The sequence below is a fragment of the Dermacentor albipictus genome, chromosome 1 (genome assembly GCF_038994185.2).
Source record: "Dermacentor albipictus isolate Rhodes 1998 colony chromosome 1, USDA_Dalb.pri_finalv2, whole genome shotgun sequence".
In the NCBI taxonomy this organism is placed as follows: Eukaryota; Metazoa; Arthropoda; class Arachnida; order Ixodida; family Ixodidae; genus Dermacentor; species Dermacentor albipictus.
In genome coordinates, this window is record NC_091821.1 from 273,408,054 (window position 1) to 273,417,086 (window position 9,033).

A 9,033-nucleotide genomic window follows, 5' to 3' on the forward strand; every position below is an offset into this window, starting at 1 on the left:
CAATGATTACGGCAAGAACATACCATTGCAACCGATTGAGACACTAAAAGATGAAGTTTCCAACCAACGTAGAGAAAAAAAAAAGTTGGAATGCGTTAAATTTCGCTGGAAAGAGCATCACGAAAATGGTCACAGTTGGTAATGTTAACTAATGAGGCGGGAAGATTGTTCCAGTCGAGGCTGGTTTTGGGCAGGAAAGAGTGCGAGTATGTTGCAGTGTTTTGGTGAGGAACGTGGACTTTATGGTTGTGATCAAGTCGAGATGAAACAAAATTAGGCGGTTTAATCAGACGCGTCCTAAGAACATGATTATGATGATAGATCTTATGAAACAATGCAAGTCGAGATAGTTTCCGTCTATTTGCAAGCGGGGGCAGATTAAGTATTGATTTCATGTTAGTTACGCTGGAAGTTCGATGATAGTCACTTAGGATAAAACGTGCTGAGCGATTCTGCATTGCCTCCAAGTTATTGGTAAGAGTTGCAAGGCCAGGGTCCCAGATTGACGATGCATATTCAAGGTTAGATCGGACATAAGTGATATACAACTGTCGCCTGAGTGATGAAGGTGCGAGAGAGAAGTTCCTTTTCAGGTACCCAAGCATGCGATTGGCCTTTGAAGTTACGTGCTCGATGTGGTACTTCCATGAAAGGTCATTAGTAATATGTACACCGAGGTATTTATAGGTAGTTACAGATTCTAACGCCGTGCTGTGAAGAAGGTAGTTTGGGCAAGGCATGTTATTACGCGCTACTCTCATTGATTTACATTTAAGAATGTTAAGCTTCATTTTCCACGTTTGACACCAAGCAGAAATATTATTTAGGTCACTTTGAAGGATTATTGTGTCAGTGTAATTAGAAATGTTGCGGTAGATAACACAATCATCAGCAAAAAGACAGACAGAAGAAGCTATGCTAGTAGGTAAATCATTAATATAAATCAAAAATAGTAATGGGCCTAAGACTGAACCCTGTGGCACTCCGGCGGAAACAGGTGCCTCCAGGGAATCGGTTCCATTCACCGTGACGAATTGAGTCCGGTTAGAAAGAAAGTCGCGTATCCAGTTCAGTACCAAAGGGTCAATGTTTAGGCTGGTTAGTTTTAGTATAAGGAGCTCATGGTTTACACTATCAAAGGCTTTCGCAAAATCCAAGTATATGCAATCAGTAATGAGGCCGGCATCAAGGAACGCGTGAAGGTCATTAGTAAATGTTAGTAGCTGTGTTTCACAAGAAAAATGTTTACGAAAACCATGCTGGGATGGATGGAAAAAGTTATTCGACTCCAAGAAGTTAACTAAGTGAGTAAATATGACATGTTCTAATATTTTGCAGGGAACAGATGTTAGTGATATCGCACGATAATTGCTTGGGTTGTGTGCGTCACCAGACTTGTAAAAAGGCACGACCTTGGCTACTTTCCAATCCTTAGGCAAGCATCCATCGTTGAGTGATTTGGTGAAAATGTAATTCAAAATGATAGAGCTGTACTCATTAGTGTTTTGCAAGAATTTAGCGTTGATGCCATCCCGACCACATGAAGATGATCGTTTTAGTCTGTTAATAATAGCACGAATGCCGGCTGGGTCAAGCATGATGGGATCCATAGCTGTAAGATGAGCTCTCGGATAAGAAGGAAGAGTGAATATTGGGTCCCAGCACAAGTTTGTGAAGGTGTCATTAAAGATTGAGGCGCAAAGATGCTTCGGAACTGGTTCACCATTGTTATTGAGAGATACGTCGTTGTTATTGCTGCTTTTCATTGTGTTCCAAAAGCGTTTAGGGTTAGTTTTGAGTAAGGACGGAAGCGTTGAATGAAAAAAGGTAAATTTCGCCGTTTTCAGTGCCTCTGAATATGCCGTAGAAGCGGCTTTGTATACAGCCCATCTCTCTGGGTTAGGCGATTTTTTCGCACTATGAAACAGCCTGCTTTTTTTGTTTGATAACCGCTTGAGATATCTGTTATACCAGGGAGCGTTAGTGTTGTCGTAAACAGCTCGTAAAGGGATAAATTTGTTAGTTAGATCGACTACTTTTGTTCTAAAAGAATTCCAAAGTTCTTCGAAGGACTGCTCATTGTAGGTTGAAATTAAGTTGTCAAGGAAGGAGGAAAGTTCAATGTTAATAGCATCGTAATTGCCACAGTTGTAGTCCCGTATTTGTTTGAGCCGTTTTTGTGCACGTGTAGATGGAATAGACAATGTAAAATGAAGAACATCATGGTCACTTAATCCAGGAACATGAGTAACTAGTGACGTCATATCAGGAGCAGATGTAAGGACGAGATCGAGTAAGGACGAAGTCATCAGGATCTTCAGGATTGGCCCACGTATAAAGAATGCTTAACGTGTGCATCATCTCCGCCGCAGATCAGCCCGGCATTGCGCTATCTTCGGGATTTTTTTTTTTTTCTACACGCGTACACGACAGTGGGGAAGTAGCCCTTAAGAGAAAGCTTTAGCTCGGGTGCTCCTATCTAAATACATGTAAAAGGAGAATTCGTTTTTCTCGGCAACCACTGCACCAAATTTGACCGGGTTTGTTGCATTTAAAAGAAAAGCTTAATATCTAGTGACTGCTGGTTTCTAATTTTCGATTTATGTCGTAAATTTTTTATTAGCAATTGGCAAAAAATGGCAAACTTTCAGAAAACGAGACTATCAAGTTTACAACTCCGTAACTCAGCAAGAAAAATTATATCGCAATTCTGTCAATTGTATCTGATAGCACATCTAAAGTGGACAAATTTCATATGATACACATGAATATCGAAAAATTAGTAATATGGGAATACAGTTTTTGCAGAACCCTTGTACACATAGTAATAAATTCACGTAATATATAAATTGACATAAAATTTGTCCGCTTTCAATGGTCTAATCAATGCCATTTACAGAACCGCGATATCTGTTCTTGATGCAGAGCTATTAATTTGTAAACATCGTTCTTATAATTTTTTTAATGGTCGAACATTTGAAAAAAAATTTAACAATATTCAGTACCTAAATAAAAATTCCGCGACCAACAGTCATTAGAATTTAACGTTCTCTTTCGAATACAACAAATTTCATTAAAATCGGTACAGGGGTTATCTCAGGAAAACGTTTTTGCGTTTTTACATGTATTTGAATAGGCCGCGTCGGAGTTGGGCCCGAGCTAAAGCTTCCTCTTAAGGGCTACTTTAGGATTGGAACGCGATAGCATTCAAAGATCCCAGGCTGCTTCTCACGCTTCAAGGCAAATGCAACTTATGCAACCGTAATGTTTAGCGGGAAACGCTGGCGGCGAACACTATGCACGAAGGCAAGCTTTCTTGCAGAAACGCGAGCTCTTGCGTGGACCACGATGCGGGGCTTACGATAGATGGATGGATGGATGGAGGTTTTGAGCGTGCCCGTTGGAACGGGGCGGTGCATTCCACCCCAAGCTCTTATTTTATTGCCTAATGTCCTGCCTATGTTAAAAACAAAAAAAGGAAATGAAAAAAACCCACCATGAATTCGCATAAACAAACTTTCTGAACCTCTATTATGAACTTTGTTTTTGTACGCCTCCATTGTTTGTCGTTTCCCTACTTTTCTTCCACCAATCTTCAAATCGCCTTTTACTAATCTCTATTGCGGATGGGTTCATTTTCCTCCTACTCTCGCTGAACCCAAGGGCTTCAAGGAGGCCATTGATTCCTACATCAACCGCTGGGCAGATATCTTCACATTCTAATAAAACATGCTCCGTCGTTTCCTTATAGCTTCACTGCAGCAAGCATATGCTTCTTCTTTCTTATATCCCGCCTTATAAGTGCGTGTACTAGGGCATCCCGATCTCACTTCGAAAAGTAATGAGCTTCCCTTTGAGTTATCATAACTTGTTTCTTTCCTGATTTCGTTTTTTTCCTCTTAGGTAGTTACTCATGGCAGGTTTCTTTTCCATTGCCGCCACCCAGCCTCTCTTTCAGCCTCTCTGACTTTCCGCTTGATGTTCTTTCTTGCTGTGTTGCCCATTCTACAGGCCGCACACTTGCTGGTAAGCTTCCTAGCTCTTTTCCTCCACTGTAAATCAATGTTTTTCCTGTGCAGATACGCCAACACTCTCCCAGCCCATTTACTTTCTTCCATATTCCTCAGTCGTTCTTCATAAGCCACTTTAATGTGAGCTTCCCTCACTTCAATACTACTCCAGCCCATATCACCCTGCACAGCTTCATTTGTAGTCTTCCCGTGAGCGCCCAATGCGAGGCGTCCCACTGACCGTTTGTTCCCATCGAGTCCTGGTTGTACCCCTGACTTCAAACAAGCAACCGCATTTCCAAAAGCAAGTCCTTGAACTGTTACACCTTCCCACATAAATGCGGTGAAGGCGAGCGCCATCTGGAGGTGTTGCAAGGAACCGGGCGCGCCTCTTTATAGCCTTTGAGATTCGTGCGCGCCGGCGCGCGCGAATGTCGCCGACCATGGCCACTCTAAGAATATTAGAGACGCTGGAAAATGCGTTTGTGTTTGAGTTTCCACGTAACAGAATTATGTTTTTTCGTATATTCAAATGACAGTCCTCCGCTACCACGTCTGTAGATTGCGTGTCAAGCCCAGCCCACGTGGTGCGATCTTACACTGCGTTTTTCGCAGCTAGTTTTCGGCGTATGCGTACTTTGCATAACCGTTTCACATGCACATGCGTACCCCGAGCGCGGCAGCTGCGATTTTCGCACTTTCGAGTATCTAGCGAAGGGCTGAATTATTCTTGGCGTCAGTTCGCTTCGGTAAGAATAAAGTAAAGCAACTTAGAAACTGTTTTGGTCAAGGTTATTTGTGTTTGAGTGCGTTACTTTATCAAAACAAAAATTAAGTAGGAAGGCCACAGTGACGTGTCTACCATCCACGTTGTGATTTTTTCACCGTCCTTGCCGCATGTGCGTTTTCGCAAAGTTCAGCACTCCGAACATCGAAAAATTGCACGCACGAAGGGTCCGACGGCCCATTTGCCGCAATTGCGAATTCTCAAGTACGAAAGCGCAATCAAATTCGCACCATGTGAAATGGGCTCAAGTGATACTTTTAAGATTTTTCTGGCATATTAGTTCAGTAACTTCCTTGCGCTACGTAGAGGGCTTGCGTAGTTGGGCATGCGTGGTTCGGAATGATGAACGCGGTGGAAGCCGACGCCGGATTTTCGGCGACACGGGGTCGTTAACGCTGTCGCTTTAATGAAATTGGTTGACGTCGATGAATGATAATGTTTTCCTGAGCGAGTTTGCTGTGACAGTGGGGTGTGTGCACCATATACGAGGGCGAAACAGAAAGTCCTTGGCCCTATTTTTGTTAGCCAAAATAAAGCACATACAGGTAATTAGAAATTTACGTACTATTCTACGTACCTTACACTATTTTTCCACGTAGTCCTCCCACCGGTTCTGACACCTGTCTTACCGCAGTACTAAATTTGAGGTGCTCCTGTGGAAGAATTCGTCTGGCTGACTGTGGAACCACCGTCGAACAGCTGTCTTGGCTTCGTCTTTGCACGTGAATCGCTGTCCTGCCAAGAACTTCTTCAGAGGACCGAAACCGTGTAAATCACTAGGGCCGAGTCCAGGACTGTATGGTGTGTGGTCCATACTCTTCCAGTGAAATAACCGGAGCTTGTCGGCGGTTCTGATTGCCGCATGTGGCCTCGCATTGTCGCGAAGCACAACCGCCATCTTCAACAACTGACAGGAGCACCGTGCCGCGGAGCTACCGGCAGATAAGGCCGGCCCGGTCCAAGAAAGGTCCACCGCTGGGAATGGATACGTCAACTCCGCATGCAAAGGCGTAACCTAGCTAAAAAGTAGGAGGAAAGGCTTTCCGATTTGCCCTTGTAATTTATTCTGAAAGGCTCGCAGCGTCTGCGTCTTCGACCAGAGGCGCAGCATCTTGATAACATCATCTCAAAATGCTAGTTATTGCGAGGGAAGAATGAGAGAACGTTCCCCTAATTAGCAGTACCACCGGCACCAATATTGGTACCACTGGTACCACCACTGTTACCACCAGCCGCACAGTGGTGCCAACGGTACCCGTAGTACCAGGACCAGATCTATCTTCTAGATCAACCCACGAAAGAGGCTGGCAACACTATAAAGTGGAAGTAGCCCGAAACAGCAAGGACCAAGAAGAAGAATGGCAACCACAAGTGCTTACTCGCCACCAAGGTAAACCTCCTTGTTCGCAAATACTAGTTTATATAGACGAACAAGCGTTTAAAAGCAAGCAGAATTAAGCAACTGGGTAGTCGCCTTCTGCTTCCTTGGTGTTTCACGCTACCGTCACTTTATGATAGATCCGTACCAGCTTGTGGTGGTGGTGTGTTATACCTACAGGCTTTTCGGCTGCAGGGTTTAGCCTGGCGATCGAGGCCGCCACTTGCTCTGCCTGAGCGTCTCTTTCATTGTCACTGAGGTAATTCAGCATATGTCGAGCAGTTCAATGTCTCTTAGAAATGTGAAAAGAAGGCGCGAAGCTTCTTTGCGGGCTACAGCACATCTTTCCGGAAACACCTGTGGGAGGCCTTTCTTTTCTATGTTCTAAAGTTGAGCGTCCATTTCACCGGGGTAGCAATTGGACACGACCACTGAAAGTGTTCGATGTCTCCTGTCTCCTGACACAAAGTACACAGCGGAGAATCGGTACATACCGTTTTGAATAACCATGCAGTGATATATACTGACCCTGTCCTTATTTGGTACAGTAGCGAGGCTTCCTCTCGAAGAAACCACCTGTTTACACAGGGCGCAAGTGGCGGAATCCAAAGCGATAGAAAATGAACACGGAAGTACGATTTCGTGACTTGATTGCTTATGGGTACTTTGACTTTAGAAGGATGTGAGCGTGCTGCGTACACAAGAGGCATCAGCTTCATTTCCAGCAATGCCAATGCTGTCATTGGCATTGGCATTGTAAATGTAGATGCAGAAGATGCAAAAGTAGACGCACCCTGGGCACTTGAATATATTGCCTGCAGGTTAAGCGTATCGAGATTACATTGAAAGGACACTATTTCATCTGCAAAAAATGTCCCTCGTTCTGGAGCATTTGTCGACTAATTACCGGTATCAGCTCCTAGATACACAGATGGTTCTGTCTAAGCAGACGCAGACCACGCGCAGCTGCGTTTTTATGCCCTCATTGAGAGCTACGTGGTCTCGCCCGTTGGACAGTGTGGCCTCATCAACACGTGTCGACGGTGTGGCAATAGCTGCTGCCTTACGAAAGCTAAAGACTCTGCCTGTACAAGACGTACTCCTCATGCACTCAAAGGCGGCATTGCAACAACTCCGTAGCGGTTTACCATTAAGCAAGTTTGCACTCAAGTCACTCTCATTCGGCAAAGCCTTCAACAAGAAAGGATTTGATCTAAAGTTTCAATGGATCCCCTCTCACATTGGCATTGGCATTGACAATGCTGTCATTGGCATTGGCAATGCCAGCAAGGCCACACTGTCCAACCGGCGAGACCACGTAGCTCTCAATGAGGGCATAAAAACGCAGCTGCGCGTGGGCTGCGTCTGCTTAGACAGAACCATCTGTGTATCTACGAGCTGATTCCGGTAATTAGTCGACAAATGCTCCAGAACGAGGGACTTTTTTTGCCGATAAAATAGCGTCCTTTCAATGTAATCTCGATACGCTTAACCTGCAGGCAATATATTCAAGTGCCCAGGGTGCGTCTACTTTTGCATCTGTATTGAGCAGCGCAACCCTAAGGCGCGAAGCATGTTCAGGGCTGCATGAAAAGAAAAGAAGAGAGAGAGAGAGAGAAATATAGGAAGGCAGGGATGTTAACCAGTCAGGAGTCTGGTTGGCTACCCTACGCTGGGGATAGGGAGAGGGGGAAGAGAGAGAGAGGGGAGAGAAGGTGTAGATACGTGTACGAACAGTACTTGAGTTACAGCCACTGGCGCAAACCAGACGTTCTGAGAAAGCACAAAAGTGCCTTCTGAGCCGATGATCAGTGGGGACCGGTGCTCTAGTACAATCTGTTCGCTCGGAGGACGACCATCGAATTTCCTCAATGTGAGGGCTGCATGAAAATGTGAATATGGTCTGGCACCTCCCCGTGAGAGAAGGGCTTTGCCGGGCGAGGAAACTCACTCGCAGCAACTGAGTCAAGAGAGCCTTAAACGCCTCAATCAGGAGTGTGCTTGACTCAGCTTCGTACAACACCTTTTTGTTCGAAGCTGCAGCTGAGAAACTCCTACGCACAGTCGAAGTCCTGTGTATTGATTCTAGGCGCTCGTACTGGCTGACCTCTGGCGACAGGAAATTGTATAATAACCTACTGGTAACAAATGTTGAAAAAAATCTCAGTGCCCTTCCACTCTGTGAAGAAGAATGACAAGCGAAGCTGTGTATGTGCGCCCCTTAATGGCGAAATGCACTTCCGCCGCGGGTTGGCGCAGCATTGCACTATCTTCGGAATCGGCCCAAGTATGGGGAGTGCTTAACGCCTCCTTCACCTCCGCCGCGGGTCGGCCCGGCCATGCACTATCTTCGGAATCGGCCCAAGTATGGGGAGTGTTTAACGCCTGCTTCACCTCCGCCGCGGGTCGGCCCGGCCATGCACTATCTTCGGGATCGACCCACGTATGGGGATTGCTTAACGCCTGCTTCACCTCCGCCGTGGGTCGGCCCGGCATTGCACTATCTCCGGATAGACTCACCACAACGACACGAAAATTTATTTGGACGGTAGAGGTATACAGCTTTGCTGTAGTTTAACCGTAGTATGGACGTTGGGCGGTTGAACCAGCCTATGCCAGCGACGCGCTGAAGCACATGGACCATCTGCGATGATGACGTCGCAGCGTTGCCAACAGCGTGACGCCATTGTAGCCTGTGGTCCCGCGTAATGTCCAGAATTTAGACACTGGTAACTTTTCAAACAGGGCAGCCACATGAGATCAACTTCAAGCGTGTAGCTTTTCGCTTCACCTCAGGAAATACGACAAATAGCGATTTCTCCGTGATAGCGATAGACCAAGCGTTGATAAGTGAGCCT